Source organism: Schistocerca cancellata, chromosome 4 (genome assembly GCF_023864275.1).
Source record: "Schistocerca cancellata isolate TAMUIC-IGC-003103 chromosome 4, iqSchCanc2.1, whole genome shotgun sequence".
Classification (NCBI taxonomy): domain Eukaryota; kingdom Metazoa; phylum Arthropoda; class Insecta; order Orthoptera; family Acrididae; genus Schistocerca; species Schistocerca cancellata.
In genome coordinates, this window is record NC_064629.1 from 222,608,549 (window position 1) to 222,631,537 (window position 22,989).

General features: G+C 41.7%; 1 protein-coding gene across 1 annotated transcript in view; it reads left to right on the top strand.

Annotated features, from left to right (window-relative positions):
• Positions 1 to 3,480: 3,480 nt before the first annotated feature.
• The window catches only part of LOC126184032 (uncharacterized), a 70,557-nt gene continuing 51,048 nt past the window's right edge, over positions 3,481 to 22,989 (top strand). Inside the window, exon 1 of the mRNA XM_049926390.1 lies at positions 3,481 to 3,545. The gene's annotated coding sequence lies outside the window, so the exon portion shown is untranslated. The remainder of the gene's footprint in view (positions 3,546 to 22,989) is intronic.

Below are 22,989 nucleotides of genomic sequence, written 5' to 3' on the forward strand. Positions count from 1 at the left end.
CCACTCTGTCCGAAAGGTGTTTAGCTAGCAGGATACCTGGTTTCGAATCCTGGTGTGGAACAGATTTCCAGTTTCCCCATTGATATAAATGAGTGCCCATTGGCAACTAATGTGTTTAATTTCTTGGCTCCTTTATTTATTGTCTCTCGCGGCTGGTGTACTTTACAAATGACCAAAATCTCTTTGGGTCTTCTTCCAGAGACAGGTTCGCTGCGCAGACTATTAATAGCATCTCTCACTGAAGTCTAGCTTCAGTAAAACACTGTAAGCCTTACAGATTTTGCCTTCTTTAAAATTTGTATGCTTTTTTAGTTGCTCCTACAACACTTTTCCGAGCTGTTTCGTTTACCGTGGTAGATCAGTACCGTTTATTATTAATTTATTTGTCATATATCTCTCAACTGCCGTCGATACTACTACTTTGAGTTTAAGCCACATGTGGTATACTCTTAGACGGGGAAGAGGGGAGACTGTCTCTCAGGAAGGCATCAAGCGAATTTTCATGTGTTTATTTTTGGTGGATTTGGATGTTACGGTATTCCGCCTGGCTATAGTGACCTAATGCTGCCTCTTTGTTCATGATTATTTATTTCTAAAAAGTCGAGTATGTTTTCGCAGCCATTTACACTTCGAATGGGCTCCTGAATTAATTTTCCAAAATAATTTTCGAAGAAAGCACTCAGTACGATTTCGGGTGACGTTTTATGCTTATACTATGCGCTGTAAATATGTATTTCCGCCAACATATCGAGGGTAGATTAAAGTCACCACCAACTACGAGGCGTATTCCGAAATAGATCGCCAAATAGAAACCACAGTGGAAATCGGATAAAGCTTTGCATAGGTGTGTTGGACAGTGTGTCTAGTATGCCTGTTGATCGTGTCACGTCTGTCTTTTCAGTTATGAGTGCACAATGAGCACGTAAAGATGCCTAGAAAGCAGTGTCTTCCGGCAAGTATGAGTGCCCGCAATAGATTTCTCCTGATTTTATGGAGCCCAAACGACATAACTGTCATGCGTTTCCTTCTTCGTGACAGTTCTGGGCCGCACTCAGCAGGGGCAATGAGGACGCCCCTACAGCATTTTCGATGGGAAGTGTTCGATCGCCCTCCATACAGTCCGGACTTTGCTCTGTCTCTGTTGACATGAACCGCCGGCTATGAAGTCAACGTTTCGGCAAAGACAACGAGAACTGCAGATCAGCGCAGAGGATCGCTGAAAAGTGTATGTATTCTATGACGAGGGTATTGGAAAGTTTGTACAACGATACGACAAATGTTTCAAACGGAGCGGCGACTATCTAGAGACATTGCGAGAAGGTGTGGCTAGCTATTCCAAACAAAATACTGGGTGTTCAAAAAGTCTGTATAAATTTGAAAACTGAATAAATCACGGAATAATGTAGATAGAGAGCTACAAATTGACAAGCATGCTTGGAATGACATGGGGTTTTATTAGAACCAAAAAAATACAAACGTTCAAAAAACGTCCAACAGTGGCGCTTCATCTGATCAGAATAGCAATAATTAGCATAACAAAGTAAGACAAAGCAAAGATGATGTTCTTTACAGGAAATGCTCAATATGTCCGTCCGCCGCTCGTGGTCTCGCGGTAGCGTTCTCGCTTCCCGAGCACGGGGTCCCGGGTTCGATTCCCGGCGGGGTCAGGGATTTTCACGTGCCTCGAGATGACTGGGTGTTTGTGTTGTCCTCATCATTTCATCATCATCCAGGAGAGTGGCGAAATTGGACTGAGCAAAGATTGGATAATTGTACGGGCGCTGATAACCACGCAGTTGAGCGCCCCACAAACCAAACATCATCATCACACATCAATATGTCCACTATCATTCCTCAACAATAGCTGTAGTTGAGGGATAATGTTGTGAACAGCACTGTGAAGCATGTCCGGAGTTATTGTGAGGCATTGGCGTCGGACGTTGTCCTTCAGCATCCCCAGAGATTTCGGTCGATCACGACACACTTTCGACTTCAGGTAACCCCAAAGCAAATAATCACACGGACTGAGGTCTGCGGACCTGGGAGGCCAAGCATGACGAAAGTGGCGGCTGAGCGCACGATCATCACCAAACGACATGCGCAAGAGATCTTTCACGCGTCTAGCAATATGGGGTGGTTCTAATAAAACCCCATGTCATTCCAACCATGTGTGTCAATTTTTACCTCTCTATCTACATTATTCCGTAGTTTATTAAGTTTTCAAATTTATACTGACTTTTTGATCACCCAGTACTTTGATTTTCGCTGTGGTTTCCATTGCGCGACCGATCGGACCTTACTTCCTGAATATGCCTAGTGTAATTGTATTAGTGGGGCACCTATCTGAACCTATTTGAAGCTTTTCTTTGAACTGTTCAGCAACTGTATCATCTGAGTCGGTGAGGGGGGGAACGGAGAGTGTTGGTAAAAAGAATCAATTATTAATTTATTCATATTGTTAATCATAACCTCTACCTATAGTAACTCTTAGGAACTATCTATTTCGTTTCCACTACAAGGAAAACAACTTCTAATGGCAATGGACACTATATTACTACCCTTTCTGACACTGTTAGGTCCTCTGTAATGAAATTCGGCCGAAGCTTTAGCTAGATTTCAGTACATATAACGATTTAAATTTTAATGCTTTCTGTTAGCGCTCGGACCTCTGGTTCCTTATCAACAGAGCTATGACAATTTACAAGTGCAGTACTGGTTGTTGGTAGGTCTACCCTTGTCCTGTGTTTTCCCTGCACCGTTGTGGACTGATGCTCGTTCTATAATTTCCTGAGACCGTCTAACCTAAAAAGCCTCCCAGTCCATTCCGCACGGCCCCTGCAATCCGTGTAGTCGTCTAGTGTGTGTAGTGGGCTCCTTACCTATTAAACGGAACCCGAAACACCACCATCCTACAACGCAGATCAAAAATCTGCAACCTGCAATGTAGCAGAACTGTCTGAGCCTCTGATGCATACTCTCCACTCAACTCTGCACCAAAGGTCCGCAGTCGACCATGTCGACGATGACGCAGTTGGTGAGCTCTCTGCCTTCATCTCGCGAGCAAGACAGGCAGTCTTTACCACCTGAGACAGCCACCCGAAAACAGGGAGAATCTCTTTTGTTCCAAAGCGGCGCACAACGGTAGTACCGACAGGAGCCACTTCATGCAGGTGGCTGCGCCCTGCGCTCTTAGCGGCACCCGGAAGCATCCGTTCCACTTCTGGCATGACTCCCACTGTACACAGACAGAGCGCACACTAGACTTCTTCCCCTCCTCCTTCTCAGCTTATGGCACGTGCGGAAGAAGCGCATTTCAGGAACGCTCGTGTCCAGTGCCGTACGAGGCGCGCAGATTGGTTTCGGTGTCGTGTGAGCAGGTGTCGCGTGGTGGCGCCTTCGTGCGCGCTCGGCGCTGCTCGGGCGCGCTCGGTGGTCGCAGCCGGCACGCGTCGCCGCGCCAGCGTTAGTCCGACGGCCGCGCCCGGCGTGAATCGCGCGCGAGTCAGTCCCACGTCCCGCGTCTCGCCCGCCACCGCTGCGCACCGGTCAGTACGCAGGCGACTGCCCGCATTGCTCTCTCTCTCTCTTTCTCCCTTCTACTAACACTACCTGCGCATTTTTCTCTACTTTTTCTTATCTTTTTTGGTTCCGACAATACTCCGCCCGCCAGTTAAGGCAGACAGAAATCATACCACTAAGAGAAAAATTTCTCAAAAAAGCTGGCAGTTATTTGAAGAAAAAAAAGACAACAAAAGGCCAGTGTAAGCTACTGTTCGTACTAACTAGCGAAATAAACATGTTCTCAAAATTTTAAAATCTTTTTCATTAGGGTGAAAGTAGTTTCGGCCTCTATGTATTAAAAACAACTGTGGTCGGTCGCCGTCAAAGCCCGTAATTTTGTCGAAATATCTTTTTGTACTTTATACCCCCTTTTTTTAATTTTTGCTGTAAATTGTTTGCCGATCTCGAAGGTGATCACTTAATTGCTCAATTGGGCAGACTGTAGCACTTTGTAAATGTACACAAATAATTCGTCATATTTTAAATACTGACTCGTCTTGTAAGCCTACTCAATAATTAGAAAAGTGTACATGACACTGGAAGTTTTTAAAATCGTCGGACCAAATAATTAATGTCAAAAAAAAAGGCAAATTATTTCGTTTGTTGTGGTATCGAGTAATTTATTACTTACAAAGACGCTCTTGTATCATTCGCATTTGTGTGACTACTCTTAAAACATTTATTTTTCGGTTTGCTTCATTAAGAGTGCACTCGTCCCTGCCAGCTTGTACCTATGTTCTCAGCTTGGTGCAACTTGGCGCCCTGGGAAGAGGGACAGTGCCGTACTGAGCGGCCGCTCATAAGCGGTCGGCTAAGGAGGCGGACAAGTGAGGCGCGCTTTGACGGCTCTCGCCACGGGGGGGCCAATTTCCTGGCGCGGGAGCAGTGTCGGAACGCAGATGTCAAAGACTAGCGTTGGCTCTTATCGGCTTTACGCGACCCCCTCATCTGCAGAGTTTGGCGCCCTGGAAACACGACCCTGTCGTCCTTCCTTCCGGCTCCTTTTCTTTCTGGCTTCTCCGATTATCGGACCGTTCACCGCTGTTCCTGCAACGGAAGTAGTAGCACAGGGAGCTGCTTGTGACAGATTTCTCATTACGACCTACAACACATCTAAGGCAAAGTTATCAGTGTCAGAGTCTCTCCATCCTTCATTCACTCTTCCGACGTCTGACTGCCCGTTAATCGGAGTACTTGATTAAATTCTAAAATGTGAATTTCTCAAAGTATTTGCGTTAATAACTGTGTATAACTCGGATGTTCAGTTTTACAGATACTGTAATTCTTATATTTCTACAGTATATGTTTTATTAGCAAAACTGCACCAGTTTGTATTTCTGTTTTTACTGGACCTACAAGTATTTCAGAGCGAATGTTCCATCATGTAAGGTCCACAGCTTTTAATGAAGGTCTGCTGAAGCAGCCAAACCTGAGTGGGCCATATTAATAGATAAATAACAGTTTATTGTGACAACGTATGTGTACTAAAGGTGAACTAATACAAAAAGGAAGCAGTCATTCTCATAATAGTGTGTAATGGTATTGTAGTATATTTTTCATAATTATATTCTTAGCTTTTATTTGTCGACGTAATCTCTCTTACATTTTACTGCTTCACCATGCTATTACGATGGAGAGGCTCAAAATCCGTGAAACATGAAGGTGAAGCATTCGCTCTGACACACGTACATTTTTTAAAAAGCTGAATTGCAGATGATTAACGTTGTTTCACAAATATACACACATGCTCAGCTGGATGTTAGCCAAGTGAAACCAATATGCATTTTTCAAAGAAAAGAAAAAAAGAAAGAAAAAGGCAGTTCTCCCTTACTCCGGATATTTTCTAGTTAATCGATAAAATGTACAAATATCGAATTTTGACCAGCCTGTGAGTTTACTCAGGAATAACGATACGAAAACATCGTCGATAAGAATTTCCCAGTAGCCCCCTTCCCGTCAATTTTAATAACTTTCTGGCTCTGGAAGATTCAAATAACACAAATTCTACAAATGTATAGTACGAAATAAAATGCAGTGTTGCTAATCTAGTTTAAGATGAGACGGTGTTTTTTTTTTATGGGAGGTGTACTGAATACGTACTGGTATGAATGGAGTGATATAAGTGAAAAAATTGTAGAAAAAAATTTGTGTTACTGATTTTTCAGTTTCTATTTGCTAAAACAGTCTGCGTAAAGAAAGCACTCCCTGTTTAACTAAAAACATGCTTAAATACAATTTGGCTTGGAATAGAAGTTTCTGCTTTATCGTAGTGTACAGATTTAATTAAATGAAACCAAAATCTATGTAATATGAATCAACAGAATATTTTTGTATGTATTTTTAAGTGTAATCAGGTTACCTATAATGTAGTAGCGGTAAAGTAATATGAAGCTAAATGGCAGTGAAAATAAAGTTTAAACTTTTTGGTCCTGCCAAAACTGTAGGAGAGTTCCGTATAGAGTATGAAGACTGAAGTCTGTACAGAACCACTGTATATTTTCTGAGCGATATGTCGGTAATGTTTTCTGTCAGTTTGAAAGTAAATAAGGCCGTCTATGGGAACCACTAAGGATTTTCGAAGCAATTTGCAATATTTAGCTTCACTCCGCAATGATTTGCAACAAAGTTTGTGGATGTCTTGAAGTCATAATTGTTTTTCGTTTTGGTTTAAACATAAACGAGGCCGCTGGCTAAGGTATTATTTAATCAGATATAAAATTGTTAGTACCTAAAAACTTTCTATAAAGCTTTTTAATATTTTCACTAATTTTCTGTATATTGTTCCCTCGCATTTAACATTAATTTTTTTCATTTTACAAACAAAACGATGACCAGTTTAGGTAGCTTAAATACCATCTTCAGATCTGAGAACTGACAAACCAAAAGAAAAATTTTCTTAAGTAACAACTCAAGAAAAAATTACTGTTGACTTACTTTTAAAAATCTACAGGGAAATTACATATGTAGTATTATAAACTCAAGTAGTAGCGTACATCACCGTTGCATCGCCCAGATCATTCTAATATAAAATCATCAGGTAGAATCTCTCATGTATAGCGGAAAACGAACCTAAGGGCAAATATATTATATTCTGGCACATAATTAAGAATAAGACATAATTATTTAGACGAAAGACCAATTCGCTGAATGTACCACGCTGTCTGTGACAGCAATAAAACAAAGGGCAAGTGCAGCGTCGTAAAAACTTTATACACTGAAACGCATGTGTAGTTATTATCGTTACGGCCAGTAATTGCAAACAGAGATTTGCCTAAGAAAAAGAAGAACTGAGTAAAAAATATTTGCTTTTAGTTACCTGAGTGCAAAAGTAATATGATTATTCAGCATAGCAAAATTTTAATAGTGAAACACACCATATACACTTCGGTTACACGATAAGTCACTCTGATCTAAAGGCCGTAAATTCCACTAAATACCTACGAATTACAATTACAAACAACTTAAATTGGAAGAACACACTCAAAATGTTGTGGGGAAGGAAAACCATATACTGCGGTTTATCAGCGTAACACTTAGAAAATGCAACAGACCTACTAAAGAGACGGCCTACACCAAGATCGTCCGCCCTCTTTTCGGAGTACTGATTACCAGATAGGATTAACCGAGTACATTGCGAAAGTTCAAAGAAGAGCAGCACGTTTTGTATTTTCGCGAAATATGGGAAAGAGTGACATTGATATGATACCGCATTAGGGGTGGACATCATTAAAGCAAAGGCATTTTTCGTTGCGGCGGAATATTCCACGAAATTTCAATCACCAACTTTCTCCTCCGACTGCAAAAATATTTTGTTCACGTCCTCCTACGTAGGGGGAAACGATAATCGTAAAAATAAAGGGAAGGGTGTTCGATTTTCCACGCGCTTTTCGCGATTCGAATAATAGAAAATTATTGTAGAGGTACTTCGATGAACCCTCTGCCAGGTGTGATTTGTGGAGTATCCATGAAGATGTAGATGTACTTGAAGTCAGAAGTTAAATATGAAATACATCGTCACACTTGGTAACTTGTCCAAACAGTAAAGGTGTATGTACACTGGGTAACACAAGACCCACACGTACTCACAGTTACAGCTGTAATGACATGAAACTGGCACGTTAACAATTGCAGGAAGTGCTCGTAGTTGGCGTTATGGCATGTAAGCGATAAGTGGGAGAAAAGATTTTTCGTTTCATTCTGTTTTAAAACAAAGTAATTAAATTAAAATTATTTTAAATCATACTGCAAAGGATAAAGAATACAGAACTACATCACAAGATTTGCGCTTATTCAAGTATATAAATTTCGTGTAAATAAAGTAGACGAAGTAAACACGGGCTATAATTTACCCGCACTTCTTGCAACTTTTAACTTGCCATTTTCATGTAAACACAACGTTCAGAACTGTTGTAACTATGAGTAAGTGGGGGTCCTGTGTCACCCAGCGTGCATAATTATATCTTTACTGTTTTGACAAGTTAACCAATGTGATGATGTTGTGTATATATTTTATGTTTCAGTTTTGACTTAAAGTACAGCTTACATGGCATTTCCACTACGAATATTTTATTATTTTGAATAATCATATTACTTTTACGCCCTGTTAACTCAAAGCAAACAGTTAGTTGCTTCTTCTTTTTCGTAGACAAACCTCTGTTTGCAGTTACTGACTGTAACGAAAATAATTACACAGGCCTTCCGATTTATAAAATTTTTACGATCTTGTACTGGGTCTTTGTTCCAATTGCTGTCATAGTTATAGCGTGGTACGTTCAGCGAACTAGTTTTTCTTCTAAATAGGTATTGCTCATTCTTATTTTTTCCAGTACACAATATATTTGCCTTTATGTTCGTTTTAGGCTGTAATAAGATATTTTGCTAATGATTTTAAATAAGATGTTCTGAACGATGCAAAAGTGTTGTACGCTGCTAGTTGCAGTTACGATACCACATGTGGTATGTTAATACAATGTAAAATTTTAAAAGTAAACCGATATCAACGTTTACATAACTTGTTTCATTAGGCATTTTTTCTTTTTGTTTGCCTGTTCTCAGATCTAAAGATGGTAGTTAAGCTACCTACACGGGTCGTCAATTTACAAAAAGAATTTAATTTTAAATGCGATTGAGACAATATATAGAAAACGTGTGAAAATTTTAAAACGTTTTGTAGAATGTCTTCAAAATTTTTATAATTTTGTATTTCATTATCTGCTTAAGATCACCTCCTCCTGTTCTGACAATGTCAAATATATTCTTTATTAAGGTGTTAGTGTCGAGTCGTCATTATTCAGCGCCATCGGAAAACTAGCGTACTGTATTTGTAGATACTCGTGTGCCTGGAAGAGTCAAAGCGGAGGAATTTATATGAGGGCGATCTGAAGAGTAATGCCTCAGAATTTTTGTCTGAAAACTCTTAGAGTTTTTCAAATAAAATAAATGTTACTGTCATTTTACATTTTTATTTTTGATATCTAGATATTTATTTCTCAACATAGCGTGGCGACGAACAAATTTCTCCCAACGAGAGACCACTTCGTTGATATCGTCACTGTAGAATGTATGAATTTGTTGACGGAGCCACAACCTTACCTTTGCCTGCACCGTTTCGACACTATCCAAGTGGAATCCTCGAAGATGTTCTTTAAGTTTTGGAAACGGACGAAAATTGGGTGGGGATAGGTCGGGACTGTATGGAGAATGACCAATGACAGTGAATCCAACGCGTCGGACTGTTGCAGACGACGCAGCGCTCAGGTGTGGTCTGACATTGACATGCTGAACGACAGGGTGTTCCATGTGGACGAACTCCCCGAATTCGAAATTCGATTACAGCACGCTGTTTGCACGCACAGACATAGTACGTTACAAGCAGCTATGTCTTACGGTACAATTCGGAGCACTCTACCGGCACAGAGCTGCAAATTTGTAGATTTGAAGAATAAACATGTAGAACATTTGTAAAGGTTGTTACATCTAAAGAGCTTTACGAGTTTTCACACACAGAATTCGGCGGCATCATTATTTTTTCAGCATACCCTCGTACAAATCGCCAGTTCTACGCAGTTCGTGCCGTATACTGTCCAAGTGATTTACACAACTCCTGAAAGCTGATACACATCACGGTGACATTTAAGACCAGACAGAGCTGATTTCCCAAAAGTAAAATAGTTGTGAAATAGTGGTTACACATTTGCAACAGGGAAGGTAGTGCTCAGCTTGACTCCTGCGAGTATGGAGAAAAAAAAGCCGTTTGAGAGCCTGACCGAAGACTACAGCATGCTAATTCGTACATAGAGGGCATGCGGCGCTTTGAGCTGCGCATTTCTCTTTGATGTAGCATTAGGCTGCCTGTGACCCAAGCGCAACGCGGTCCGCGCCACGTAGCAGACATGTGTCAAAACCCGGTAAGCTTAAGGAGCTCTCACCGAAACAACTCACTCACAGTGCCGTACGTTCGTAGCCCGCTGTTGCCGTGTTTCACAATGTATTAAACTGATGCGATCATCCGTTGTGCAACTGAAATTCGTGACATACATTTTCGCTAGATATTTTTCTATTTCAACTCTGAAAACAGTCAGCAGCGACTCTGAATTTCACTGTATTCCACAGATTGCCTATTGGCTCCCGTCTTAGGTTCCTCCACGCAAGTTTGTTTGACAATTTTTCCGACGTTCGATCAGCGCGACTGACGGGCATTGTCAAAGCTTCATCCTCCATTACTAGTGGTGGGCTGGAGTCGAGCCCGCGGCCACAGATTACGTGCACCTGTAGCGCTAATGCCAGCTGGAAGGTCTAGCGAAATACACGTTGCTTTCCGAGTACGGACTGTAACCGCACAGGCAGATGAAATAGACGTAATTCAATACCAGGTCACCGACTACTACCCATTTGAATGAAGATGTGGTCCTAAAATGAAGATGTGCTCCCCTGTCCCATCTAATTAAGAAAACGGCTCATAGAAATGATCAATTTCTTAAACAAATCTTCCTGTATATTGCTGTTAATTTAGTTTTCACATTTGCTTTTCAAAATGGTTCAAATGGCTCTGAGCACTATGGGACTCAACTGCTGAGGTCATTAGTCCCCTAGAACTTAGAACTAGTTAAACCTAACTAACCTAAGGACATCACAAACATCCATGCCCGAGGCAGGATTCGAACCTGCGACCGTAGCGGTCTTGCGATTCCAGACTGCAGCGCCTTTAACCGCACGGCCACTTCGGCCGGCACATTTGCTTTTGATCAACGTTCAGGAAATGACACCCATCTTCTGCAAACCTCCCATCATGTTCAGTAAATCAGGTAAAATGGACTGTTCTTGTGATAAGGCTTTGGAACCGTCTGTTTTATAATAGACAGATATCATGCACGTTCTGTACGTCAGGTGCCTCATAAAATCAGTGGCAAGCAACCATTAGGTGAAAATTCTTCAGCTTGTCAAACGCACTTTTAAATTAAAGAAGTCTAGAAAATTACTCATGATACTGGCAGGTGCTTGACTATTATTTAGAAATTGAGCTACATTCTGCTGTGGAAAAAGTAATTCAAACTTGACTTAGCCACAAAAAGAAAGCCCTGAATGCGAAGTAAACGCGAAGAACGTCACAGGAAGATAACGAATGTGCTCTGACCACACAGTGTGCTATCTAAATGGTAATGCTACATCATTTTAAGTTGGGTATTAACTACAAATTAAAATACATGATCCCTTCTCGAGCGTCGTAGTGAGTTTCCGAATATAAGTTGCGACCACATTTATTAAATGTTACACAGAATTTCACTGCAACTCCACATATTGGAGATTACTGTAGAAAATAAATTTTTGTATGCTTGTGAGATATCTATTGATTATCTGTTCAATGATATACATGAATCTGCAACGTCCTGAAAAAGTTAACAAAATTCATTGAAATAAGAGCCACCTAGTCTAAGAGTGATGGAAAAAAATAATTTTCGGCCCAATAACCTGTTACACGCGCAGGTGACAAAAGACATGTGATAATGATATGCACAGAAAACGATGGCGGTAGTATTACTTACACGGTTTGTAAAGGGGCAGTGCATTGTCAGAGCTCTCATTTCCACTCAGCTGATTCATGTGAAAGGTTTCCGACGTGATTATGGCCGCACGACGGTAATTGACAGACAACGAACGCGGGATGGTAGTTGTAGCTAGGCACAATATTTTGCCGAGCGGTAGCTGGCACCACGTCTTATTAAGAAAGTGCACCGTCTCTCTGTGTTTGCCTTTCAGAACACAATAAATGCGTCATCATTTCAATGGCTCTGGGCTGTAGATGCGGCGTTTGTGTCTGTATTACAACGCTATAGCATGGGACTATCATTTCGGATACCTTTAGGGAGCGTCACGATTGTGCCGAGAATATCAAATTTCAAGCATTACCTCTCACCACGGACAACGCAGTGGTCGACGGGTTTCACTTAACGACTGAGAGCAGCGGCATTAGCGTAGAGTTGTCAGTGCTAACAGACGAGCAGAACTGCACGAAAACCCCGCAGAAATCAATGTGTGACGTACGATGAACGTATCTATTAGACCAGTGCGGTGAAATTTGGCGTTAATGGGCTTTGGCAGCAGACGACCGACACAAGTGCCTTTGCTAACAGCAAGACATCACTTGCAGCTCCTCTCCTGGGCTCGTGACCATATCTGTTGGACTCAAGAGAACCGGATAACCGTGGCCTGATCAGATGAGTCCAAGTTTCAGTTTGTAAGAGCTGATGGTAGGGCAGACCACACGAAGACATGGACTCAAGTTGTGAACAAGGTACTATGCAAGCTGGTGGTAGCCCCGTAGCTGTGAGGGCTGTGTTTGCATGGAATGGACAGGGTCCTGGTTACTTTCAGCCACTTGGAGACCGTTTTCAGCCCAAAGAAAAATTAAATTTTTATGGATGACAGTGCCCATGTCGCCAGGCGACAGTTGATCGTCATTGGTCGGAAGAACATTCTGGGCATTTCGAGAGAATGATTTCGTCACCAAGATCGTTCAACATGGATGCCATCGAACATTTATGGGACGTAATCGAGAGGTCAGTTTGTGCACAACATCCTGCACTCGGAACACTTTGGCATTTATGGACGGATGTAGAGGCAGCATGGCTCAATATTTCTGCAGGTGACTTTGAACGACTTGTTGAGTCCATTCCCCGTCGAGTTGCTGAACTACGCGGGGCAAAATGAGATCTGACACGATACTGGAAGGTATCCAGTGATTTTCATCACCTCAGTGTATAGGGATAAGTATTTGGCAACACCTAGTGACCAATACAGCCAGCAGAGAAGCTCTAACGCCAGGGTTGTCTGGGTTGAGGAAGAGATCTGTTTGAAAGATGTTCAACAAGAGAAAAACGTTATAACGTACATCGTACTGTTGGAGGACGGAATCCACGAACAGTTAGTCAGTCACATAACCATCCAGTCACCGCTAATAGAGTTGTGTGTCATGGAACGGTTTCGTGTATGTTGCGCTTAGAGCAGCTATGATATTGGGCTCACCAGAGGCACAGTATTTTGGCACCACAACATATTAAGAAAGTACACCGTCTATCTTGCTCTCTCTGTGTTTTCATTTCAGAACACAATACATGCGTCGTCATTTCAATTTCTCTGGGCAGTAGGTGCGGCGTTTGTGTCTTATTACAACGCTTTGGCATTGTTTTACTCGTCATCAGGATGCAGGAGTAACCACTCATTGTCTTCTCTGCTGAGGTATTCTTCAGCCTTGATGGAATAGGTTTAGAGTTGCAAAGCTAGCGCAACAGTCGCTAACTAGGCCTACATCCTGGGTCACTTGTCACACATTCGTTTTAGATTTGGAGACACCGAGGCGACAGCTGAAGGACAATCCGCTGCCTCTTTTGATGAACTGATAAACAATAAATTAACCCTATTTTAAAACAAGATAGAGTTCATCTGTCTTAAAACACGCTTAAGTTTCCACACATCCTGTAAACTATTGCTAAGCATTCCCTCAACTCCCGTGTCTGGTGTTCGTTGTTTCTAACAAGTTCATTTTCGCAAGTTCATATCCTGTTAGCGAGTAGGTGTACTTTGATGTTAAGTGTAAGAGTCCCCTCGCTCGGTATACACCGGCCGAAGTGAGCTTCGTGAGATAACATAACGTATGGCGCAGATATATTACCTTGAGCCTAAAAATATTGTGTGTGTCTGAAATGATCTTCTCCACTGTATTATCTTATAAGACATCAAGGAACCACAACACGTAATCAAAGAAACACAGGCATCTTCTTTCTGCATATTCTGCATTCTCGCCTCTGTGATAGCGGAACCAGGGTGGAAGTACCTGGGAAAAAAAGTTTCGTTTTAGTAAACACAGTTTAAGATTTAAACGTAATCAAGTCGATCTGCCAGCAGCTGAATACAAGCGGGACGGAACAGCGTCGTCTTCACTGGCAAACTCTTTCACGAACGTTCAAAGATGTAATATTCGTGACAAGAATGGTTCAAATGGCTCTGATCACTATGGGACTTAACATCTATGGTCATCAGTCCCCTAGAACTTAGAACTACTTAAACCTAACTAACTTAAGGACATCACACACATCCATGCCCGAGGCAGGATTCGAACCTGCGACCGTAGCAGTCGCGCGGCTCCGGACTGCGCGCCTAGAACCGCTAGACCACCGCGGCCGGCAGTCGTGACAAGAAAAGTGTGATGGGACCTGGTTTTCGTTTATATTAGTACTATTTCCGTTAAGCGGTACGAGCACCCTGCTCATTATTTCCACTTGCCTTTAGCAGGGGCCACCTCTTTCAGTCTCTTCTACTAACCGACTGCGAAAGACAGTGTCTGCGTTCAGTTTTCGCTCATGCAAGCAGATATAAATTATCGCGAATCTTGCACGCAGAGAACATCCTGATAGCAAATAAGAATCTAAATCCCTTACGCTAGTGGATAAACTGAAATTGCAGAAAAATTCATCTGTAGGGAACTCTACCCTCATATTCTATCGCGCTACACCTGTAACCTCGCACTCGTACTGAACTCGTTGGCCGAGGTGTCGGATTGACTAACAACTAACTTAAATTAACCACATCTTTATGTTTATTTGTTGTATGGTCATTGCCGCACTATTCAGTAAAATACAGAGTACGAATATAAGATATCACCACCATGAATATCCAATTTTAAAATATAATTGACAGATGTCACATTTGTCATGAGGAAGCCCACAGATCACCAGAACATGTTGTTACAGACCACTCCTCTACAATATGTTTGATGTTCTGGTTTGCAGCGCCACATCCGCCACTCGGTCCCCCTCCGCAATTCGAGATATAAATAAAGAACTTGTCCAACAGATGCGGTGTCATGCATCTAACACGTCTCACAATTAAACGCAAAGGGGGTTAAATTTATAAACGTGAATGACGTTTGCTTTAATGGAAGCACACATCGCTGGTGTATCTGTGATATTACTCGAAGTACCCTTCAGTGTGCGCGCTTGGGATGCCTTGGTAATTATTATCGGAAGGGCAATTAAACAGTGATACAGTGCTTGGAAGGCTACTGATAACTTACTGTTTACAAAAAATGAAGGCTAGAGTCATCAGATATAAAAAATCGAAGTGTTTAGAACATAATTTTTCTATTATGGACAGCTCATTTTCGGTTTAATTTATCTTCTCGCATGCTTTTACAGAGTTACGTGACACTATTAAACACTGGAATCAGTTTTTCGTGGGAGAAACGATAACAGCGTACGGAAAGTTACTTTTTCTAAAATATCTCCAATGTTTGGATCTACGGCCATCGATTTGGTAGGCCGCCAAATTGTGAACTGGACCGACACAGAGTTCGCAAAACGCTGCATCCGCTGTTGTTGTAAATCAAATATGTATTCAGTATTTCTTTTCCACAGTCTACCGCGTTCATTGGGGCCCATGACGGCTGGTCACTACAACCTAAAAATTCGATTTTTTTTCACAAGTTACAGAGACGTGGAACCAAAAGCAGTCCGTGATTAATTTTTTCATAAGCCAGATTAGCCCTAAAGTGTAAATCAAACTCTGCCAGGTACCTGTCAGAGTGTAGCCATTCTCTTCCGGGCCAATGAGCAATTCCAGAAACCAACTGAGACCGGACTTGAGGCTGTATTTGTGTAGTGGACACATGGCATAATCTGTCAGCCCGCGACAGCTCAAGCGAACAATGCATATTAGTGTAACGAATCCTCTTATCGAGGGCTGTTAGCGCTTGCCAGTAACGCAGAAACCAGTAAGCAGCTCCTCATTTAGCCGTTACACTGCAGTGAACACCGCATCAACAGCCTTGTAGCGTCGTAGTAATCTCAGTTCACCTCTGACCTTTTGGAAATGGTGCATGGTTATGCTCCTGAACTGATTCTCGCAGATGTTTTTGGTTTGGTTTTTAGCGCTCGAGAACAAGCGCTGTTCCCAGATTAAGCTGCACGCTTTTAACGGCTTAGTGCTGTGTGTCGCAGTGAGGCGTTTGACGATGCATAGAAAAACACTGTGGCGCCGAGCCTCTAGGAAAGTGTTTGGCGCCTGCCGCTATTCCTCCTTGCATTTTTGTTCGATCCTCGTGAGAGAAATGAAGGCTAGCAGGACTGATCCCGAACTATTTGTCGTCGCGTATTAGTGCGCAAATGTACTTCGTCCTCGAACTGTGTACTTGATTTGGAACAGATCATATCAAAATCTATCAACTACGTGGGGCTTAACTACAGATTTGTTTGTGCACTACGGCCAAAAATATCGTGTACTAGCTCAGAGAAAGCGAGACGCACGCTTCAGATAGATGTAGTTGTTAAATTCATTGATGAGCCTAAAAATTAATACATAAGAGCATGTTGGTCCATCTATGCAAAGCAGTACAACAACCATTTTCGTGGCACTGATGCGAAAGCAAAGCGACCTTCACTGCAAGTTTAAACGTAGCCGTAACCTCACAAACATAACTGAACGAAGCCACAATTAGCTTAAGGAGAGCCATGCGTGAAGCGGTGAAATAATTCTAAAGTGAAATTCTGTCTGTCAGCTTCACAGTAGATCCTGCGGATTTTGTCAAAACTAGACCTATTCGTCTTCGCTGAATTACTGCGATCGTTACTTATAAAAAAGTGTCCAATTTCAAGCTCCGGATTGCTTTTCTTTATTTCAGTACGATCGGTTTCGGGCCAGCTGGTCATCTTCAGATCTGTATTTTTTATAATCACAATTGGTTCAAATTACAAATGGTTTATAATTTAAGTTAGGAAATTTTAAAGATTCCGAAGAAATTCGTTATAATACAGATTTGTGCAACAAACAATTTTTTACAGTTACAGCCTAACCTGTCGAATATGGCATTGTAAGTTCACTGTCATAACTAGACGTACACCAGCTTGCTGCGGCTTTATAAATAAATTTTTTAAGAAACCTGATTGTTGCAACAAATGCAGCGCTGAAAAGCGCCCTCTATAAATAGAGTGGACTCACGTAATTCATAAGAAATGCTCCTCAAGTATAGCATTAAACGCTGATGTGAAATTTAATAGCATTAAAATCTTTTAAAAGGACTTTATGAAACAACTATCCAAAATTTTTTTAAATATTTTTATATAAGGTTCCATATTGGTGCGAAGTTTGTAGCGCTCGGAAGTGCTCTCTACGGGCTGATTAATACATAAAGAATGTTCCTTAATGTAACAAACGAAACAACGATGGGGACTATTATTATTTCTTTCCTTTCTCAGACGTTATGTCTGGTTAAAAATGGAAAGTGACGCGGACCTTGATCAAGCGCGACTTCCTTTTAACTGTACGGTATATGTTACATTGCATTTAGGAACCTTCGGGTAATTGAACATGTATCAATAATTACAGATTTCTGTAGTTGTATATATACGTTTGGATGTAGCTGTATTGCGTTGATGTACTGGTGGATATTGTGTGGTATGACTCCTGTAGTTGATAGTATAATGGGTATAATGTCAACTTTATCCTGATGCCACAGGAAGTCAAGGACTTGTGGCATCAGGATAAAGTTGACATTATACCAATTATACTATCAACTACAGGAGTCATACCACAGAATATCCACCAGTACATCAACGCAATACAGCTACATCCAAACGTATATATACAACTACAGAAATCTGTAATTATTGATACATGTTCAATTACCCGAAAGTTCCTAAATGCAATGTAACATTATTATTATTATTATTATTATTATTATCATTATTATTACTAAAATCTTTAAAAGAGCATTAAAACATTGCAAAAAATTTTCTCTTGCTTTCGTTTGGCAGTTGTAGAATCTGCAGCGCTCATTGACTGTTGTTGTTGTTGTGGTCTTCAGTCCTGAGACTGGTTTGATGCAGCTCTCCATGCTACTCTATCCTGTGCAAGCTTCTTCACCTCCCAGTATCTACTGCAACCTACATCCTTCTGAATCTGCTTAGTGTATTCATCTCTTGGTCTCCCTCTACGATTTTTACCCTCCACACTGCCCTCCAATGCTAAATTTGTGATCCCTTGATGCCTCAAAACATGTCCTACCAACCGATCCCTTCTTCTAGTCAAGTTGTGCCACAAACTTCTCTTCTCCCCAATCCTATTCAATACCTCCTCATTAGTTACGTGATCTACCCACCTTATCTTCAGCATTCTTCTGTAGCACCACATTTCGAAAGCTTCTATTCTCTTCTTGTCCAAACTAGTTATCGTCCATGTTTCACTTCCATACATGGCTACACTCCATACAAATACTTTCAGAAACGACTTCCTGACACTTAAATCTATACTCGATGTTAACAAATTCCTCTTCTTGAGAAACGCTTTCCTTGCCATTGCCAGTCTACATTTTATATCCTCTCTACTTCGACCATCATCGGTTATTTTACTCCCTAAATAGCAAAACTCCTTTACAACTTTAAGTGTCTCATTTCCTAATCTAATTCCCTCAGCATCACCCGACTTAATTCGACTACATTCCATTATCCTCGTTTTGCTTTTGTTGATGTTCATCTTATATCCTCCTTTCAAGACACTGTCCATTCCATTCAACTGCTCTTCCAAGTCCTTTGCTGTCTCTGACAGAATTACAATGTCATCAGCGAACCTCAAAGTTTTTACTTCTTCTCCATGAATTTTAATACCTACTCCAAATTTTTCTTTTGTTTCCTTTACTGCTTGCTCAATATACAGATTGAATAACATCGGGGAGAGGCTACAACCCTGTCTTACTCCTTTCCCAACCACTGCTTCCCTTTCATGCCCCTCGACTCTTATAACTGCCATCTGGTTTCTGTACAAACTGTAAATAGCCTTTCGCTCCCTGTATTTTACCCCTGCCACCTTCAGAATTTGAAAGAGAGTATTCCAGTTAACATTGTCAAACGCTTTCTCTAAGTCTACAAATGCTAGAAACGTAGGTTTGCCTTTTCTTAATCTTTCTTCTAAGATAAGTCGTAAGGTCAGTATTGCCTCACGTGTTCCAACATTTCTACGGAATCCAAACTGATCTTCCCCGAGGTCGGCTTCTACCAGTTTTTCCATTCGTCTGTAAAGAATTCGCGTTAGTATTTTGCAGCTGTGACTTATTAAACTGATAGTTCGGTAATTTTCACATCTGTCAACACCTGCTTTCTTTGGGATTGGAATTATTATATTCTTCTTGAAGTCTGAGGGTATTTCGCCTGTCTCATACATCGTGCTCACCAGATGGTAGAGTTTTGTCATGACTGGCTCTCCCGAGGCCATCAGTAGTTCTAATGGAATGTTGTCTACTCCCGGGGCCTTGTTTCGACTCAGGTCTTTCAGTGCTCTGTCAAACTCTTCACGCAGTATCTTATCTCCCATTTCGTCTTCATCTACATCCTCTTCCATTTCCATAATATTGTCCTCAAGTACATCGCCCTTGTATAAACCCTCTATATACTCCTTCCACCTTTCTGCCTTCCCTTCTTTGCTTAGAACTGGGTTTCCATCTGAGCTCTTGATATTCATACAAGTGGTTCTCTTCTCTCCAAATGTCTCTTTAATTTTCCTGTAGGCAGTATCTATCTTACCCCTAGTGAGACAAGCCTCTACATCCTTACATTTGTCCTCTAGCCATCCCTGCTTCGCCATTTTGCACTTCCTGTCAATCTCATTTTTGAGACGTCTGTATTCCTTTTTGTCTGCTTCATTTACTGCACTTTTGTATTTTCTCCTTTCATCAATTAAATTCAATATTTCTTCTGTTACCCAAGGATTTCTATTAGCCCTCGTCTTTTTACCTACTTGATCCTCTGCTGCCTTCACTATTTCATCCCTCAGAGCTACCCATTCTTCTTCTACTGTATTTCTTTCCCCCATTCCTGTCAATTGTTCCCTTATGCTCTCCCTGAAACTCTCTACAACCTCTGCTTCTTTCAGTTTATCCAGGTCCCATCTTCTTAAATTCCCACCTTTTTGCAGTTTCTTCAGTTTCAATCTGCAGTTCATAACCAATAGATTGTGGTCAGAATCCACATCTGCCCCAGGAAATGTCTTACAATTTAAAACCTGGTTCCTAAATCTCTGTCTGACCATTATATAATCTATCTGATACCTACTAGTATCTCCAGGATTCTTCCAGGTATACAACCTTCTTTTATGATTCTTGAACCAAGTGTTGGCTATGATTAAGTTATGCTCTGTGCAAAATTCTACAAGGCGGCTTCCTCTTTCATTCCTTCCCCCCAATCCATATTCACCTACTATGTTTCCTTCTCTCCCTTTTCCTACTGACGAATTCCAGTCACCCATGACTATTAAATTTTCGTCTCCTTTCACTACCTGAATAATTTCTTTTATCTCGTCATACATTTCATCTATTTCTTCATCATCTGCAGAGGTAGTTGGCATATAAACTTGTACTACTGTAGTAGGCATGGGCTTTGTGTCTATCTTGGCCACAATAATGCGTTCACTATGCTGTTTGTAGTAGCTAACCCGCACTCCTATTTTTTTATTCATTATTAAACCTACTCCTGCATTACCCCTATTTGATTTTGTATTTATAACCCTGTAATCACCTGACCAAAAGTCTTGTTCCTCCTGCCACCGAACTTCACTAATTCCCACTATATCTAACTTTAACCTATCCATTTCCCTTTTTAAATTTTCTAACCTACCTGCCCGATTAAGGGATCTGACATTCCACGCTCCGATCCGTAGAACGCCAGTTTTCTTTCTCCTGATAACGACGTCCTCCTGAGTAGTCCCCGCCCGGAGATCCGAATGGGGGACTATTTTACCTCCGGAATATTTTACCCAAGAGGACGCCATCATCATTTAATCATACAGTAGAGCTGCATGTCCTCGGGAAAAATTACGGCTGTAGTTTCCCCTTGCTTTCAGCCGTTCGCAGTACCAGCACAGCAAGGCCGTTTTGGTTAATGTTACAAGGCCAGATCAGTCAATCATCCAGACTGTTGCCCCTGCAACTACTGAAAAGGCTGCTGCCCCTCTTCAGGAACCACATGTTTGTCTGGCCTCTCAACAGATACCCCTCCGTTGTGGTTGCACCTACGGTACGGCCATCTGTATCGCTGAGGCACGCAAGCCTCCCCACCAGCGGCAAGGTCCATGGTTCATGGGGGGGGGGGCTCATTGACTATGGACTGAGTAATTCATGCATAAAAATGGCCCCAAGCATAACGTATAAAAAAGTTAGGGCATTAACATCATTAATCAGGTATCCAATTACACCTATCGGCTGAGGCTGACACGGAGGTCAGTCGGTACAGCTCGGCCTTCCGAGACCTGTTCGAGAATGGTTCAAATGGCTCCAAGCACTATGGGACTTAACATCTGACGTTCAAAATGGTTCATATGGCTCTGAGCACTATGGGACTCAAAATCTGAGGTCATCAGTCCCCTAGACTTAGAACTACTTAAACCTAACTAACCTAAAGACATCACACACATCCATGCCCGAGGCAGGATTCGAACCTGCGACAATAGCGGTCGCGCGGTTCCAGACTGAAGGGCCTAGAACCGCTCGGTCACAAGGCCGGCGAGGCCTGTTCGGACAGAGTTTTAGTGTAATTACAAATACTAAAAATAGAACGTAGAAACGTCCAAAGTTGCCTTCTGCTCCTCTTCTTTGGCGGTCGAAGATCCACTAATGCTCGAGGCTAAACACGGCGCCACGCTGAAGTTCCCTCATTTAACAGACGCCAGGGTGCCGTGACCGCCGCATCTGATGTTTGGTAGAGCGTCCCACCTCATCCCAAGGCAATGGTGCAACAAGTATTTGAAAATTTCGTGTTAGCTACTATGCATGAAGTCACTTTGCTCATTAAGTAGTTTCTCACGATCTTTCACCTGGTGGGCGTAAATTTCTGTTCCTGAAGCACCTTCAAATAAAATCTCATCTGAGCGCTGTGCAACACTTCCATTTCCTCGCTTATTGCGCAGACCTCGTGCTGTCTATCTTTGAAATGCGCTCCAAATCCTGTCCGATTACCGTGACTCCAGTGTTCCTTGTATCGGATTTCGAAGTTCCGGCACGTCTGTCCTATACAGTTCCTGTCACAGTCCTTGCATTTTATTTTGTATACTACGGAGTTGCAGTGTTTAGTTTGCTTCGTATAAGTTGCTTTATGGCTTAATCTACGCACCATTTCTGAAATTCCACTCGTCCTTAATTTTTAAACGCCACGGATATGTTTCTTTTCGGAAAAACTTTAGCTGTTCTCTCCGACACACACCCTTTGCAAGTGAAAGTGACGAATTTATTTTTCATCTTTAATCTTGCTATTCTCTTCACTTAAATCAAAAACAAGTTTTCCTGTAAAAGTGAGGATAATCGTAAGTTTAAAGTTAAGAAGAAATTAGACACTGACATGAAAAATGCGTGGGTCAGAGAGAACCTCTGAAGTTTTTCCAAATAAACCTGGCCGTGGCATTTAATAATTAAGGGCAAATGGTGCATAGCTTAAACCATATGTCAGCTGCGACGAAGCAGACTAAATGCTGCATCTCCGGAGTATGTAAGACGAAATGCGTGGACTGTTACAGGTATTACATACGTCAGACGGAGCGGATTGTCGAAATCCGATACAAGGCACATTGGAGTCACAATAATTGAAAGCATTTCGAACCCGTGTGAAAGATAGAAAGCGTGAGGTTAGCGCAATAAGAGAGCAACTGAAAGTGCTACACAGAGCCGAGAAGAAGTTTTTATTTGAATGTGTTGGAGGAACTAGAAATTTACGCCCACCAAGTGAGAGACCGAAACTACTTAACGAGCAAAGTGACTTCAGGCATAATAACTACCACGAAATTTTCAAAGACGTGCTGTTGCCTTTCTTTAGGATGAGGTGGGATGCTTTACCAATCATCAGCTTTAGCGGCCGTCAGCACAATGGCGGCGGCGAATTGAAAACGGTGAAGGGAAGTTCA